A 19,110-nucleotide genomic window follows, 5' to 3' on the forward strand; every position below is an offset into this window, starting at 1 on the left:
TACCATCTAAGTGGTTAAAAATTGTGTATATTGTTGGGTGAAAAAACACTGTCCCTGCAGCTATTGTCTCTGTCTCTATGAGGAGTCCAAAAACAGGAAGTGAGGGTAAGACAAGCAGAGCTCTGTGCAGATTCCTGGCTTGTCAATCATCCTGATGTATGAGCCAGGAGCATGTTATAGAGCCTCAGTGCACTACTTCCTGTATTTGGTCTCCTCAGAGACACACATGCAATAGTTGCAGGGACAAAAATAAATTTTTTTAACCAATGTATATCTCACACACACACACACACACACACACACACACTAATATATACCGTATTTATCGGCGTATAACACGCACTTTTTAGGCTAAAATTTTTAGCCTAAAGTCTGTGTGCGTGTTATACGCCGATACACCCCCAGGAAAGGCAGGGGGAGAGAGGCTGTCGCTGCCCGCTTCTCTTCCCCTGCCTTCCCTGGGGTCTAGAGCGCTGCTGTTGGCCCTTCTCACCCCCTGGTTATCGGCGCCGACAGCCAGGGGGAGAGAAGGGGCAGCGGCACCCATTGCCGGCGCCACTGCCCCGTTGCCTCCCCCCATCCCCGGTGGCATAATTACCTGAGTCGGGTCCGCGCTGCTGCAGGCCTCCGGCGTGCGTCCCCGTCGTTGTTGCTATGCGCTGAACGGCGCATGACGTCAGTGCGCCGCGCATAGCAACGATGCTGGGGACGCACGACGGAGGCCTGCAGCAGCGCGGACCCGACTCAGGTAATTATGCCACCGGGGATGGGGGGAGGCAACGGGGCAGCGGCGCCGGCAATGGGTGCCGCTGCCCCTTCTCTCCCCCTGGCTGTCGGCGCCGCTTCGATAGTCACCGATAGTCAGGGGGACAGAACGGGCAGCGGCGCCGATAACCAGGGGGTGAAAAGGGCCGACAGCAGCGCTCTAGACCCCAGGAAAGGCAGGGGGAGAGAAGCGGGCAGCGACGGCCTCTCTCCCCTTGCCTTTCCTGGGGGTATATCGGGGTATACACGCGCACCCTCATTTTACCATGGATATTTGGGTAAAAAACTTTTTTTACCCAAATATCCTTGGTAAAATGAGGGTGCGTGTTATAGGCCGGTGCGTGGTATACCCCGATAAATACGGTGTGTATTATACATACATACATACACACACACACATTTAATATATATATATATATATATATATATATATATATATACACACATACACACGATATACAGTATATTATACAGACACACAGTGTCATGGCCGTAAATGTTGGCACCCCTAAAATTTTCTCAAGAAAAGGATTGCAGAAACATGTTTATTCCCTTTGTGTATATTAGAACTAAACCAAAAAAGGGAGGGGAAAAAAGCAAATTGAACATAATGTCACACCAAAAATGGTCTGGACAAAATTATTGGCACCTTTACAAAATTGTGGAAAAATAAGATTGTTTCAAGCATGTGATGCTCCTTTAAACTCATCTGGGGCAAGTAACAGGTATGGGCAGTATAAAAATCACACATGAAAGCACATACAAAGGAGATAGTTCACTTAGTCTTTGCATTGTGTGTCTGTGTATGCCACACTAAGCATAGACAACAGAAAGAGGAGAAGAGAACTGTTTGAGGACTTGAGAACCAAAATTGTGAAAATATATCAACAACCTCAAAGGTTACAAGTCGATCTCCAGAGATCTAGATTTGCCTTTGTCCACAGTGCACAACATTATCAAGAAGTTTGCAACCCATGGCACTGTAGCTAATCTCCCTGGGTGTGGATGGAAGAGAAAAATTTATGAACTGTGTCAACGCAGGATAGTCCGGATGGTGGATAAGCAGCCCCAAACAAGTTCCAAAGATATTCAAGCTGCAGGCTCAGGGAGCATCAGTGTCAGCAAGATCTGTCAGTCAACATTTAAATTAAATTAAACGCTATGGCAGGAGACCCAGGAGGACCCCACTGCTGACACAGAGACATAAAAAAGCAATACTACATTTTGCCAAATTGAACTTAAGTAAGCCAAAATCCTTTTGGGAAAATGTCTAGAGGACAGATGAGACCAAGATAGAGCTTTTGGTAAAGCACATCATTCTACTGTTTACCGAAAATGGAATGAGGCCTACAAAGAATAGAACACAGTACCTACAGTGAAATATGGTGGAGGTTCAATGATGTTTTGGGGTTGTTTTGCTGCTTCTGGCACTGGGTGCCTTGAAAGTGTGCAAGGAATCATGAAATCTGAGGATTACCAACAGATTTTGAGTCACACTGTACAGCCCAGTGTCAGACAGCTGGGTTTGCGTCCAAGAACTTGGGTCTTCCAGCAGGACTATGACCCCAAACATACGTCAAAAAGCACCTAGAAATGGATCGCAACAAAGCGCTGGAGAGTTCTTAAGTGGCCAGTCCAGATCTAAATCCCATTGAACACCTGTGGAGAGATATTAAAATTGCTGTTGGGAAAAGGCACCTTTCCAATAAGAGACCCGGAGCAGTTTGCAAAGGAAGAGTGGTCCAACATTCCGGCTGAGAGGTGTAAGAAGCTTATTGATGGTTATAGGAAGCGACTGATTTCATAACTTTTTTCCAAAGGGTGTGCAATCAAATATTAAGTTAAGGGTGGCAATAATTTAGCACAGCCCATCTTTGGAGTTTGGTGTGACATTATGTCCAATTTGCTTTTTTCCTCCCTTTTTTGGTTTAGTTCCAATACACACAAAGGGAATAGACGTGTATAGCAAAATGTGTCACTGCAATCCTTTTCTGTGAGAAATACTTCATTTTCTAGAAAGATTTCAGGGGTGTCAACATTTACAGCCATGACTATATGTGTATGTGTGCAGCACAAAAATTTCGGTATACCGCCCAGCCCTAATTTTATCTATCTATCTATCTATCTACACACATATATACACACACACACACACACACACACATATATATACACATACATACACACACACACACCCACCCACATCATATACACACATATATATATTATATATTAGGGCTGGGCGGTATACCGGTTCATACAGAATACCGAAATTTTTGTGCTGCATGATATGGATTTTAACCCATACCGCAATACCGGTTTGGCCCCTCCCCCTTGGGAATGAATGAGTCAGCCCAGCACTGCGCTGTACCCACATCGGGAAATTAATCCTATGTGACCCGCGAGCGATGGGGATGTTGGCTGATAATTAAATGGGGAGGAGGGAGGAAATACCGTTCTATACCGTGGAACAGCCAAAAGTTTAAAAAAATACCGTGATACACACATTTGGTCATACCGCCCAGCCCTATGTATATAATGGTATTATCTACATTATATAAAAAGTTTTTGTTGAGGACATGTACACTTTAAGAAAACTAAACTACTTAGATGGTGAAGGTCTAGTTTGTAATACAGTAAAGCATAAGCACTATAACTGTTCAACTATAAAACAAAAGAGAGCTTTTCAACAGTATTTGCCTTAACAGATTACATGGGTTCAACTGCAATGCTTTATGTCACACTATATAATGGGAGAATAAATGTGTATAAGTGGAAACATCAGAATATTTGGTGATTTTATGCTGAACAATTATCTGCCAGAAATTAGACCAGAAAACACAATTAAGCTCTTTTCATAAAACAGAAACTGAGCTTGTGAGGCTTTCCTCTCCACCATCTAAAAGGTATCAATAAAGTAATTCAAATCACATAACTTAATGTATATATAAAATTTTAACAAAAAAGGTACAAAAGCACATGTAGTAACTGTTTGTAAATTCTTTAAATGGTCCCTCTCATTAAAGCGGTACTCCCGTGGAAAACTTTTTTTTTTTTTTTTTTAAATCAACTAGTGCCAGAAATTTGAACAGATTTGTAAATTACTTCTATTAAAAATGCTTTTCTTTTTGGATTTCTATTCTGTCACTACCACAGTGCTCTCTGCTGACCTCTGCTGTCCATTTTATGGATTGTCCAGAGCAGGAGAAAATACCCATAGCAAACATATGCTGCCCTGGTCAGTTCCTAAAATGGACAGCAGAGAGCACTGTGTTCATGACATAATAGAAATCCAAAAAGAAAAGCATTTCCTCTGTAGTATACAGCCTCTAAAAAGTACTGGAAGGAATAAAAATATTTAATAGAAGTAATATACAAATCTGTTTAACTTTCTGGCACCAGTGGATAAAAAAAATAAATAAATAAATAAATAAATAAAATAAAAATAAAAAAGTTTTCCACGGCAGTACCCCTTTAAAACAAATATTTGCTATTGCACTCCTTATGGTAAAAAAAAAAAATATTTCTAATATACTTTGTTTTAATAAAATTACGTTTTCTATGTTTTGTGCTTAAAGCTCAAGAGCACATTTTCCCCTGTCTCATACACAGACTTTGGACCGAAGCCCAAACACAGGAAGTGCAGTCTGGAGTGCTGAGGGGGGTGTGTCCAACCTCATCCAATCATAGCTCCTCTCACACTTAACTGCCATATGCTGTTGGCTGGACACACCCACCTCAGCACTCCAGACTGCACTTCCTGTGTTTGGGCTTCGTCCAAAGTCTGTATGAGATGGGAGGGAAAAGGTGCTCTTGAGCTTTTTTTAAGCACAAATAAAACCTAGAAAACTTCATTTTTATTTACCATAAATGAGTGCAATAGCCAAAAAAAATTTTTTATGAGAGTTACAATTTAAAGAGTTTATTCACACATACAGTATCCTGCGCAGGGTTTGAAGCTGCAGATGTTATGCTTTTATGCTGCAGATTTCAATGTAAACTAAATGAATGAATGCAGCATCAAGTCTGCAGCTTCAAATCCTGCACATCAAATATACGGTATGTGTAAATACATAGTAAAGTGTGCTTTTAGACAGCAATACATCCAGCATCATGTGTAAAGGGTTTCTGCAGTTCTTCAGTAAAAGGTTACTGGGTAGTCTGGGAGTATCCACCCAACACCCCCACATCAATTTAAAAATGTTGGCATTTCTGTTTAACCCGATAACGACCATGGACGAGTATAGACGTCCAGGTTGGCGGGCGTTCCCGCACCTGGACGTCTATACTCATCCATTCTTCTCGTGGGTGCTGCCCAGTGCACCCACGAGATCGCGGCAGGGACTCGGCTGTATCACACAGCCAGGACCCTGCTGCACTGCCAGGACCGAAGTAAACTTCGGTCCCGGCAGTTTTAACCCTTACAGCCGCGGTCGGAAGTGACCGCGGGCTGTAAGAGTTATGACAGAGGGAGGGGGCTCCCTCTGTCACTCCTGCAGCACTCTGCATCGCGATCGCGGGGTGCTGCGTGTAATACGCGGCTAGCCGGGGCCTGCCGCACTGCCGGGAGTGAAGTTCACTTCACTCCCGGCAGTTTAACCCTTACAGCCGCGGTCAGAAGTGACCGCGCGCTGTAAGGAGTTCTGACAGAGGGAGGGGGCTCCCTCTGTCTCTCCTGCAGCACCCCGCATCGCGATCGCGGGGTGCTGCTGCATACCTGGGCTGCCGGGGGTCCTACAAAGACCCCCAGGTCGGCCCTGGGTATTGCCTGTCCCTGATATGCTGCCTGCTAGTGAAAACTGGCAGGCAGCATATAACTGCAATGCTTTGGAATACTAAGTATTCCAAAGCATTAAAAAGTGTAAAAATAAATAAAATAAAAGTGTAAAAATAAAAATATATATTAAAAATACATTTATTAAATGAATCTAATAAAAAAGCATAATGTGTAGGATCGCATTGGCGGACATCCGCAGCATGTAATATGCTGCGGATGTCCGCCACGTGATCCTACACATTATGCAGCAGTCACGGTAATGAGCTTGCTGCTGCGGCTGGGTAGCTTTGTGCGTCCACTCATAGCGGCGGATTTTCCGCCAGCAGTCATGAGCGGACACACTGAGCTACCCAGCCGCAGCAGTAATGGATATATTCGCCATGAGCGGGTGCTTATTCCCACAACATGGCGGATATATCCATCAGGAGCCTTAACTGTCACAGACAGACGCGTTATACTGCCAGCCGACCAGCCAATAACTTGTAGGGGTGCGGTATATAAATGGGGTCACTTGTGGGGGTGGGGGTACTGTTCTGCCCTGAAAGCCAAATGGCGCTCCTCTCCTTCTGAGTCCTACCACGCGGCCAAGGAACCATATATGGCCAAAGCGGGGGTATTTCCGAACATGGGACAAGCAGCTAAATAAAATATAGGGTGCATTTCTTTCAATATCAGAAGTGATGTACAAAAAATATGCCCCCCAAATGATGCATTTGTGAAAAATTGCAATTTGCGAAATTTTAACACTGACTTTGTAATAATTCCTGCCAAAAAACTATGGTGTTAAAATACTCACTGTACCCCCTAGCGAATACCTTGAGGGGTCTAGTTTTTAAAATGGGGTCATTTGGGGGGGGGGGGGGGGTGTTCCTATGTTCTACTACCTTTTAATTTCTGCAAACCTTGCATAGCACACAAAAAAAGATGTACTTTACAAATTTTCTAAATTTCAAGTTAAATTGTTAGGCTTCTAACTAATTTAAAATGTTTATTAAAAACAAAAAAAATGACGTCAAAATAAAGTAGACATCTGAAAGTATAAGTTTCATAAACTATTTGGTCAGTATGTATAAATATATGCACCCTATTAGTGTTAAAATAGCAAAAAAAAATCTTAATTTTTTGTAAAAATTTCATGATTTTTTGCGTTGTAAAAAAAACTACAAATGATATCGGCTTACTTTTACTATGTACATGAAGGACAACTTGTGACAAAAAAACAATGTCAGAATTATCGTGATTGGCAAAACGTTACCAGAGTTATTCTGTAATAAAGACAGACATCCCCGATTTGAAAAAACAGGCCTGGTCTTTCAGGGGCGTACAGGTTTATTTGTATTGGTCCTTAAGGGGTTAATTAATTATATATTTTTATAATTCGGACATTTCCGCACGCGGTGATATCATATATGTTTATTTTTATTTTTATTTACACTTTTTTTTTTATTGGAAAAGGGGGGTGATTCAAACTTTTAATAGGGGAGGAGTTAAATGATCTTTATTCACTTTTTTTTCACTTTTTTTTTGCAGTGTTATAGGTCCCATAGGGACCTATAACACTGCACACACTGATCATCATTGATCACTGGTTTCTCATAGGAAACCAGTGATCGATGATTATGCCGCATGACTGCTCATGCCTGGATCTCAGGCACTGAGCAGTCATTCGGCGATCAGACAGCGTGGAGGCAGGTAGGGGCCCTCCCGCTGTCCTGTAAGCTGTTCTGGATGCCGCGATTTTGCCGTGGCTATCCCGAACAGCCTGACTGAGCTAGCCGGCAACTTTCGCTTTCGCTTTTAGCCGTGCGGCTGAGCTCTGAGCGCGCGGCTAAAGGGTTAATAGCGCGCGGCGCCGCGATCGGCGCTGCGCGCTATTAGAGGTGGGTCCCGGCTTCACTATGACGCCAGGCCCGCCGTGATATGACGCGGGGTTACTGTGTAACCCCGCGTTATATCAGGAGAGCAGGACCAAGGACGTACCGGTATGTCCTTGGTCCTTAAGGGGTTAAAGAAGGGAATACATGGAGGCGCCTTCATGAGAGGATATGTGGAAACCAAATTAGCATTGAATATCATTCCTTCTTTCTACAGTATCTGTCACCATCATAGGAGCCATACCAGATAGGGAGCTCTAAGGAGGAACCACTGCCTGAATGACTTAACATCCAAATAAGCAGTCTTAATTCTCACTATAGTGAAGGGCAAGTGTATGTAGGCGAGGCCACATGGCTGCCTTGCAAATTTGTTCTAGCAAAGGCTCCATCTTTTCCCTCTACATAATATGAGCTTTAATTTTTAGTGGAAAATATCTTATCCTTGATTCTAATAAGACTTTAGTATGGCTGATTTTATCCAGCATGCTATTACTGGAGGCTTTTTTTTCTCCCCCTTTTGGGTGTAGAATAATTACTTGGCGTTAGTGGAATTTAGGGAAACATTTCTTTTAAGAATAATTTCTCCTTCTGTGGTCCTTAAAAAGGATGTTTCTCCTATTCTGCAGGTAGTAGAAATACAACAAAAATCACAACTTTCAGGACAGAAATGTTATGTCAGATGAAGATTGAAAGGGGGGGGGGGGGGGTGTTGGTCTAGCTTAGAAGAAAGGCACTGAGGTCTCAACAAGGAAGGATTTATCTAATTAACCTACATTACCCAACTCCTTTAACCCCTTAAAAAGTACCTGTCACCAAAGAAACTGTTCTAAACTAAACTAACTCAGGCTATGTTCCCTAACTACTCCTAACACCCCTCCAGCCCTTAAAAAATAAATAAATAAATAAATAAATAAATAAAAGGCAGCTTTAAAAAGCTGTGTATCATACCTTTCTTCTTGCTCACAAGAGCAATTTCCCAGCAGGAGAAAGTGGGCATTTCCCAGCAGGCATGTCATCACTGAAGCCTGCTTGGGGACCACGTCCACCCGCACATGGTTGCAGAGCTGTGATGAATAGAAGACCTCAGGCTCTGTGCATGTTTCAGTCTGTGATTCTATCAGTGAGGCTCTCCTGCAGGTTTCAGTCTGTGCAGCTGTTAATCAAGCTCAGTGCAGCCAGAAGCATTTCCTGAGTTGGGTCTCCTGCCAGGACGGGAGGAGACCAAACTCACTATATTAATTGTGGCAGGTAACAGAGCTACCTAGTGGCAGTTTTTTTATGTTGCTTTTATAATTATCAACATAAAAAAAAGTTTAAAATGTAAGTGAATGGTAAAGTGTCTGCTAATTACATAAGGAACACTATATTAAAATTTATTTGGTGACAGGTACTCTAAGGACCAAGCCCATTTGCCCTTAAAGGACCAGGCCAATTTTAGTCCTTATGGTTTTTCCTCCTCCACTTCCAAACACCATAACGCTTTCAATTTTTGCACCTACAGACCCATATGAGGGCTTGTGTTTTGTTTCACCAATTGTACTTTGTAATGACATCACTTTATACCAAAATCTGCACACACACACACACAAAAAAACAAAAAAAAAAAAGTGGGGTGAAAAAAAAAAAAACTCCATTGTTTGCTTCCATTTCTACGCAGTGCACCTTTCGTTAAAAATGATACCTTATCTTTATTCTGTAGGTCTGTAAGGTTACAAGATAACCAATATATGTAGGTTTTACTATACAAAAACAATGATAACTACATGCACCAAAATTAGTATAGAACTTTTTTACAACAATACCAATGTTTACATGCTTTTCTATTATTGTACTGCTTTTAAAAAAAGTTAAACTTTTTGAAAAAAAATATTAAAATTGTCCTTGTCTGACCCCTATAACTTTTTAAGTTTTCCGCATACTTGGCTATATGAGGGCTAATTTTTATGGGATTTTTTTTATCGCTTTTTTCCCCAACTGTAATTTTTTTTAAAATAAAATTTTCAAATATATAAATCCAAAAGGGAAACCACAGGCGGGTAACATCAAAATGGGCGACGCCCACAAGTATGCAAAAAACGTATACTGTTTGCATTCTTTGTAAACAGCTATGGAAGATCTGAAGGGGGAAGGAATAACCCTTGAGAACGCGTCCCTACCAGGGAGTCACAAAATAGTGATCAATACTATAGCCATACACAGCCAAAGAAAAAGGCATTTCTCTTCATGTGGACACAGCAAGCTATAAAGGCCCAGAGATCAAAATGAACAGTATTAGGGAGAGTGTGTGGGGGGGGGGGGGGGGGGGTAAGGGTATCGAAAAAAGAAGGAAACACTAAGGGACCACATAGACAAACACAAAACAAAATATAAAACCGAGCCAAGAGGGAGAGGAAAAGGAAGCTGAGAAAAGGTGAAAAGGAAAATGGAGCTCAACATGTCAAGGTGGCTGTTGGTCAGAGAAACGATCGCAAGGCTCCCAAACTGCAAGAAAGGATGGTACAGAGTTATTCAATTGGGCCGTGAGATATTCTAAGGAGCGGATCTCTCGGACCCGGACTAGTAGATCTGACTCAGAGGGAGGGAGAGTTCATTTCCAACATTAAGCTATAAGAGTTTTAGCGGCCAAGGCAACATGCATGAAAAGCTTAAATGTTTTTTTTAGATAGGGCAGGATGGGAGAGATGGAGGAGATATATTCGTGGGTCTAGAGGAACCAATAGACCCAGAAAATCAGAGACCAATCGCTGCACCAACTTCCAGTAGTCACCTATCAAAGGACAGGACCAAAAAATGTGGAATACCGTACCCAAACCCACCCCACAAGGCCAGCATTGAGGAGGTATCGTAGGGTTCAGTCTATTTAAAAGCTCAGGAGTGTGATACCAGGCCATGATCATCTTATACTGGGTTCCCTTATAAGCTGTGCAGATGGCTGCCTTAAAAGCCCTCTACCAAATAATGCACCACTGAGGCAGGGTGATAGAAGTATTGAGAGCAGCGTCCCAACGGCCCATGTAGCGATGTGATGGGCGATTTCCATCAGGGGGCTGAAGGAGTAGCGAGTAGATGTCAGAGAAGACCCTGCGCCTGAGGTCCACCACGGCACAACCTTTCAAATCCAGTAGGTCGAGAGACCACGGTAGAACCAGTAGTGGTTAAGTTGTAGGTAAGTTGAAGGTAGTGGAAGTGCTCAGACGAGGGGAGATCCCAACGAGATACCAGCTGTTCAAAGGGTAGAAGGGAGCGAGACAAGGGGTCCACTCCATCAGCCCAGCAAAAGAGGCCTCGAGAACCCTATTCCTGTACCATAGGGGTGGACATACCAGCAGGAAAAGCCGGACAGTAAAGAAAAGACCTTGAGGGGGAGGAGGGAGAATATAATCTAAACTTCCTTGAGCAGTAACCCCAAACATATCTAGAGAAAGACATAGGACCCAGGAGGAGAGACAGAGGACACCAGAGGAGAGAGTTCAGGTGAATAGGAGCCAAACAAAGTTTCTCCAGCTCCATCCAGTGGCTATATGCATGATAGGAGGACCAAGCTACAAGATGACATAGGTGAGCAGCCCAGTAGTACTTGGCCACATCGGGAACAGCCAGCCCCCCCCCCCCCCCCCAATGGCCCGACTAGCCATCATGACTGACATCGGCAGGCGATGTCTCTTCCCATCCCAGATGAAGCAAAAGATAGCAGATTGGAAGGAGCGAAGGGTAGACAAGGGTTCACGAGTCGGCAGAATTTCGGGAAAAAAAACAAAAAACAATGACTTGGGTAAAAGCATCATTTTAACCGCCGCAATCCGTCCGAAAAAGGAAATATACTGAGACTTCCATTTCTCAAGCAATGCCCTAAGTTTCTGGAAAAGGGGGAGGTAATTAGTAGGGTAAAGAGTGGAGTATTTGGAAGTGATGTGGACCCCCAAGTACTTGATAGCAGAAGTAGACCATTTTAAAGTAGTTCGAGCGTAGAAGAGTAGACACAGAAGAGGGGAGGTTTAGGGGGAGAGCCTCTTTAGGGTTAATTTCGAGAGGTTGGCCTTATAGCCAGACACAACATCATAGTCGTGGAGGGCCCTATAGAAGGTTAGGAAGAGAAAGTAAAGGACGGGAGAGTGTGAGGAGATCATCATCAGCAAATAAACAGATCTCGAACTCTCTATCGTGAATGGGGATGCCAGCAATGTCCTCCTGATCATGGTCGCAAGAGGTTCAATGCACAATTACCCCCCCCATCCCCCCCCCCCCCCCCGGCAACAGGGGATAAACCCGACCTGATCCTTATGGATAAGGGAGGGAAGAAAGGAGCTAAGCCTTACTGCTAGGACTTTAGAAAAAAAGCTTCAGATCAGAGTTGAGGAGGGCAATAGGCCTGTAACTGGAGCAATCATGAGGATCTTTGACAAGTTTAGGTATCAGGGTAATCAACGAGTGTAGAAAAGACTGCGGGATCTCATCACCCCCCATAAAAGAATTTAAAAGAAGAACCAGTTTAGGCACAAGTATGGAAGAGTGGGTTTTGTAGTACAGGTAAGAGAATCCGTCAGGCCCTGGGGAGCGGCCTATCGGGAGGGATATGAGGACCTCAAGGAGTTTCTCCCCTGTGATAGGCGCATTGAGAACCACCTGATCGGCCCCCGAAAGAGTAGGCAAGCCGCATCGGGACAGATAAGAATCAAGAGCGGCAGCACACTCCCCCCGGGTCAGACAGAAGTTGCGAAGGGAGAGAATAAAAGGCCAGAGTAGTAATCGACAAATCTCAGCGGGGTGATAGCGTAAGACACCTGAGGAGTCCTTCAGGGCAGAAGGCAAGTGGGTAGCAGCACGATCACGTAGGCGCCTGGCCAACATAGTGTGAGCTTTATTACCTTTCTCATAAAAACGCTGCTTGGCATATAACAGCTGCTGCTCCACCCTATGAAGAGCCAGATCACCAAGTTGACCAAGCGCCTCAGGGTGGAAACAGAAGGAGAGGAGAGTCAGAGCCACCAGGTGGACGATCAGGGCGCATAAGTCCTGGGAGCGAGCCAGGGCATCACGTTTAAGTCTGGCCCCAAGGGCAATGCAGTGACCCTGTACCACCGACTTACGGGCCTACCAAAGGACCACCTGCTAAGAAACAGAGCACTCATTAGTAGCAAAGTAGTCGGTGATACATGCCTGAATCGACTCCTGAGAAGGCAACACTTTAAAGGTAAGAATCATTCAAACGCCAGTGGCATCTCCTGAGTGAAGAAGGAGAGTGTGAAAAGGAGGACGACAACAGGGCAATGGTCGGACAAGGAAATAGGTTCAAGGGAAGCAGTAGAGAGCATGCGCACCATGGGAAGGTTACCGAAAAAATAATCTATGCGGGTGTGCAACTTATGCGGGTGCGAATAAAAAACTAAAAGAACGGTCCGTCGGATAGTTTATCCGCCATAAGTCATATAACGAAGAGGCCCGGATAGCGCACAGAAAAATGGAAGATAAGCGCAACTGGGCAGGAGAAGGCTGGGAGCCAGAGAGGTAGTAGCGATCCATAGTTGGAGAGAAAATAAGGTTTAAGTCGCCCCCCAGTAACCAAGCAGAAGAGGGCTATTTATGGAGTCTAGAGAGGACCCTACAGAGAAACGGGATTTGAGACGTGTTAGGGGCGTAAATATTACAGAGCAGAAGAGGGACCCCACCCAGAACCCCCTCAAGTATAACATAACACCCCTGGGGGTCGAGAGAGCAAGAGGAGACTTGTAAAGGGCAGGAGCGAGAGACCAAGATAGCTGTCCCAGCCGTCTTCCTTTCAGAGACCGCAGGGAAGGCCTGGGGATAGGGGTGCTGAAGGAATTGGAAAGATCCAGAATGGTCAAAGTGCGTCTCCTGAAAGAAGACCACAGTAGCTCGCAGGTCCATTAGTTCACGCTGCAATAAATGCCTCTTAGGAGGGGAGTTAAAGCCCTTAACATTCAAGGAGACACACCTGACCATGGTGGATGATGAGAGGAGGAAGAAAGCCAATAAAGAGAGTCATACTCACAAAAGACCTTAGGAAGGCTTCAGCAGACCTGTGGAGAGGAGACAAGAGATCCAGGGCCTCAGAGAAAAAGCACGAGGAAAGGCGACCTGTGAAATGGGAAAGCAAGAAGAGGATGGGAACAGCGGACGACAGGAAGACCAACAGACAAAAACACCACACAGACAGGACAACAGAAAAGATAGCAAAAACAAAAAATTGAAATGAAACAATACCATTGACAAAGCCAAATGCAGGAGGCCAAAACCACCAAGGTGGATCGATAACCAAGGCATGGACGATCCATTGCTCAAGCCTTGAGAGGGAGAATGAAAGACCACCACCAAGGAACGACTACAATGAAGGGCAAGCACCCCCCCCCCCACCCCTAGGCCACAGCAAGGAACTCACAATCTAGAGGAAAATCAAACTACAGGTGACCAATAATGCGAGTATAGGATAATCAGTAAAAAACTATCAAAAAAGAAGGGGAGGAAATATCAAAACATCAGCAGGAAGTCCATGCAGGACAGGATCAGGTAACACGAGAAAGTCCCAAGCCAGGAGTAATCAGGAGAGACAGGAGCCATCTGAGACTACTCGGGGGGGCCGGACCGGACAGGCTGCCACACAGGGGGCAAGGGCAGAGGCGAGGTCCCAATCCACCAGCTGATGGACCCGCAAGTCCAGCGCAGAACAGAAGGCCGGTAGTTCAGAGAAGGATCCCTAAGAGCATGAAGAGCAAACGGAAAGTTCCGTCTGTAATGCACCTGGTGGGAGCAAAGGACAGACAAGAGAGGTTGGAGCATGCAACACTTCCGTAGCGTCAGCCAGGACAGATCTTTGTATAGCTCAATGGGGGCCCCAAAGTCGAAATTCTGTAGTGAGCGGGCTTTAGCCATAATGGCCTCCTTCACTTGGAAATCATGCACGCAGCAAACAACATCCCTGGGGGTGCCCGTGGTGGATTTAGGCTAGAGAGCCCTATGCGCCCTGTCCAGCTTAGTCTTGTGAGAGGGGGACTCTCCCAGAATCAGGTTGAAGATGGCTTCTAGGGTGGCAAAAAGATCCTCCTCACGGGTTGCTTCCCATGCACCCGAATGTTATAACGCCAGCCCAGATTGTCCAAGTCCTCCTCATGGGCATGGTGATCAGAGAAAGTCAGTTTGGGAAGCAACGGTGCAGTGGAGTTGGGCAATTTAAGCTCTGGTGGTATCATGCGCGTCCTCCAAACACTCCACCCGATCAGAAACAAGCTGTAGATCCTGTCGAATGGAAGCAATTTCCACCCGGCAGGTATCCTTCACCTCAAGAATAAGGGAACAAAGTCCTCTTTTGTCAGAATTTGGGAAAGAAGCTGACTAAGGTCTTGCAGTGTAGTGCTGGCAAGCCGGAGCAGGGCAGGTCAACCTCAGAGACTGTATCCAAGGATGAGGAGGCTGCTCCCGAAGGCACCTGGGGCCCAGGGGAGTGGGAAGGTGACCCCTGAGAGGGCAAACGGGGAGCACCGGCAGACATGCCGGTATGCCGGGGGCTCCTCTGCAGCTATGGGGTTGTAGACAGAGTCCGGTGGGCAGCAGGAGCATCCAAGGTGGCAGGGCAAAGGAGTGCAGGAGGCTCCAGATCCAGACCCCCCCCCCCCCCCAGAGAAAGCGGCTGAGGAGTGGGCTGCTCAGACCCCCAGGTAATACCGGTGGGTGCCGGGGGAGCTTGGACAGGGAAGGCCACTGGGGGCTGTTGCAGAGATGATTGAGGAGCGAGGTCCACAGCAGGAGGTGCCGGCAGCAACGCAGAGCCGGCATGAGGAAGGAACGCAGAGCTGGCGTGAGGCAGCAGAGGTCCGCGGCCGCAGAGAGGAGGGCAGCACGCGGGACTCAAACCCTGAAGGAGAGGACACCAGGGGAGCACAGGTCAGGACTTCAGCAGGTGGCCCCGAGCGTGACCTCAGGCCCTGCGCCGGCCCAGTAATGTCGGGGCGGGCGCGTGGATTGCAGGAACCTCCGGATGTCTCCAGGTGGGGCGTCGGGCTGCCGGGTGGGTGCAGAGGGTGTCGGGTGCCTGTGGGAGGTCCTCCATATGTAGTGAAGCTGGGTCACTAAGTTGAAGGTTTAAGGCTTATTTAGGGCCATGGGAGCAGGAGCTCTCTCACAGTGTGGCCATTCAGTAGAGTGTCAAGCCACGCCCCCCTTTTTGATTGCTTTTTATAAATTATTTTATGGAATATAAAGTGACAAAATTAGCCATTTTGGACTTTTTTTATTAACATATACGCCACTGACTGTGCGGTTTAACTAAGCTTATATTTTAACAGTTCGGACATTTATGCATGCGATGGTACCACATATGCTCATTTTTACTTTTTATTATTACATAATTTTTTTTTTAAATAAGAAAAGGGAGGGATTCAAACTTTTTATTAGGAAGGGGTTAATTCACTTATAAATTTTATTTTTGTTAAAGTCCTCATAGGGGGATAGATCATGCAATCTTTTGATTGCGTAAACTGGTAAATGCTATGCCATAGCATTGATCAGTGTTATCATGCTCTGCTGCTCCAGGCTGCTGCTGAAGCTTCCCGGAGCAGCAGAGGACTGATCAAATAACGAGGAGGCAGGTAAGAGCCCTCCTGCCAGCCACTCAGCTGATCGAGACATCGCACTTTTACCACGATAGTCCAGATCAGCTTCGCTGAGCTGCTGGGACCATTGACCCTGCATTTTAGAGACCCTGCAATAAACTTTGATTGCAGCGTCTAAAAGGTTAAAGGGGGTATTCCGGGCAAAAACATCTTATCCCCTATTCGCGATCTCCCTGCAGCACCCACTTTCTATGCGGAGCTATGTCTCTAGTTTCGGAAACCTCCGGGTTTCCGGGACTGGGGACGTGATGTCCATCACGCCCCCTCCCATAGACATGAATGGAGGGGGCATGGCATTAAGTCACGTCTCCAGTCTCGGAAACCTGGAGATTTCCAAAACTAGAGACGCAGCTCTGCATAGAATGAGGGTGCTGTAGGGAGATCGCGGGGGGGTCCCAGCAGCGGGCCCCCCACGATCAGACATCTTATCCCCTATCCTTTTGATAGGAGATAAGATGTTTTTGCCCGGAATAATCCTTTAAAGGGGTATTCCAGAAATTTTATTTGACTATGCTACAGGGACTGTAAAGTTAGTGTAGTTCATATAATATAGTGTCTGTACCTGTGTTTTCTCACAATTCTTCTGTGATTTTCACCCCACTATTTTTATCAGCATACAAAATGACTGTTGTCTTGGATTTTTCCCAGCTTACAATGCGTCCCAGACCTGACTCACGAGTCAGCTGGTGACAGGGAGCCTGTCTGCTTCAATGGGTGGAGGGATCGCTTGGTGGGAGAGAGATCAATCTGCAACTAATGCAACAGCTGTAGGCACCCTGACTGAAAACCACAGGTCTTTGGATGGATGCAGTTCATTTAAGTTTCAATGGGTGGGGTGGCTGATGTGTGGGAAGGAGGAAAATGGAATTGTGGTATTTGTAGTCAAAAAGAGAAAAGTCAAACAGGAAATACAATTTCACAAAAAGCTAGCCACAGTATTATGGTAATCTCACAACATAGCCATTTATCCCAAAGACAAGCGCAGATCCTTCCTCAGCTTGTCCATTACTGTCTGCCAGGTACGTACTAAAGTCACCTTATGGTGGATAAACCCTTTAATGTTTGTCATTAAAGGGGTACTCCGGTGGAAATATTTTTTTTATTTTTTTTTTTTTAAATCAACTGGTGTCAGAAGTAATTTACAAATCTGTTTAACTTTCTATTAAAAAAATCTTAATCCTTCAGTATTTATTAGCTGCTGAATACTACAGAGGAAATGCTTTTCTTTTTGGAACACCGTGCTCTCTGCTGACATCACGGGCGCAGTGCTCTCTGTCCATTTTAGAAACTGTCCAGAGCAGCATATATGTTTGCTATGGGGTTTTTCTCCTAACAATGGTGGATCCAGCTTCTCAGCCGAAAAAAACTTAAAATTCAAGCTTTAATGGAGTCATTTAAAACATGGGGAATCCAAAGATATAAACATCAACGCGTTTCGGGCTTAGTTCAAGCGCTTAGTGATTGCAATTTATAGTAAGACTGCTTGCTTTTATATCCATGATACCTATGGTAATGACCAGAGTCCTCCCATCCACACGGACTGGTGTGTGACGACAGTTCCGGTTATGGAAACAGGTGAAGACATCAGTAAACCGCGTAAAACATGGACTGGACGGCGGCTCTCCTGTTTATAGGAGTTATGAAGTGGATACAAAACGCATAATATGAACAAGGTAACAGCGTTAGTATGGAAAAGACTATTTGCATTGTTTTCAGTCCACACTATTGTAAAGTAGGATATGAAATTTGTATGCCTCGATATCCCATCAACAGCTCGCATTGCAAGGGTTATATGTATATTCATACTAGTAGTAGAAAAGACCGTAAAAAAAAAATAAACTCTATACAATTGACAGGATATGCAACACATAACACAAGTGTATACAGCATATGTATGCCGTGTCCGGCTCCTTACATTCAAAGGACACTTCTTTCTGCAGCTACTTGGCTGTCCTATGGGAGCTAAATTTTTCCCATCTCTAGCAAATCTTTTCATGTCACACTAGGAGGAGGTCCACCTTTATGCAGCCGACAACCCCTACCGCCCCATGCTGGGGTGGTATGGCCGCTTTATAGACGACCTCCTCCTACTGTGGACAGGTACAGAATCAGAAGCCGCCCTGTTTCATCAATACATAAATGACAACACCTTCAATCTAAGATTTACGTACAGTTTATAAAATAATTCCATAAAACTTTATATGTTACTCTCACTGGAGATATGTCATCTCCAATATGTGGGCTGCACAATCAGAAAGTTGAAAACTCACATAGCTGAACATTTGAGAGGAAGCTTACCCACTAACTCCTTTAACAATGTCCGTCCATCATCTGGATTAAGCAAGCATGTTCAAGAAGTCCATGAGGGAGATAGTTCTTCTATAATCATATGTGGTATAGAAAAAGTACAGCAATCCCGCCGAGGTGGGGATTGGTCAAGCCTGGTGCATTCACGGGAGGCATATTGGATTCTGTTCTTGGACTCCCGTGCACCAGGCGTACTAAACTTTCGAATTGATTTGATTACATATATTAGTACTTGTCTTGGTACTGTACTATATTCTTCACTACTTTCATTTCTCAGTTCATTTTTACTAAGTATAAATATGTCAGTTTTAGTTTTTAGTTTATCAGATGGTATATTGCTTTGAACCATTATTGGTACATATATTTGAGACATTTTTGTTTATCTTATCTAAATTAATGGTATGGCTAGCGATATTTATTTTTGCTGTCGACATCGCAGCTCATTTTTACCTGCTTATTCTATGTTATATGTTCAAATTATCCTTGGATTCTATTTTCTACCATACAAATGGCCAATAATATGTATGGTTTCTACTTTAGATACAATGTTACGCATATTTTGTGCCTGCATTCCTCATGGTCTCCCCCCCCCCCCATTTGGTACATTGCCCATTTTATCATATACCTTAAGTTGTACCTTTATTATTTGGTACACCATCTGCAACGTTTTTCTTTTCAAACTAATTTTACTCCACATACTCCATTGAACAAACTCTCACAGTAACTATCCATTTACTATAGGCTCAACATAACCTATAGGGAT

At 44.7% G+C, this 19,110-nt stretch overlaps 1 protein-coding gene across 13 annotated transcripts in view; it reads right to left on the bottom strand.

Moving 5' to 3' along the window:
- KDM2B (lysine demethylase 2B) overlaps window positions 1-19,110 on the bottom strand; it is a 174,833-nt gene that overhangs the window by 123,740 nt on the left and 31,983 nt on the right. The window lies entirely within an intron of this gene.

The sequence above is a fragment of the Hyla sarda genome, chromosome 1 (genome assembly GCF_029499605.1).
Source record: "Hyla sarda isolate aHylSar1 chromosome 1, aHylSar1.hap1, whole genome shotgun sequence".
Taxonomy (NCBI): Eukaryota; Metazoa; Chordata; class Amphibia; order Anura; family Hylidae; genus Hyla; species Hyla sarda.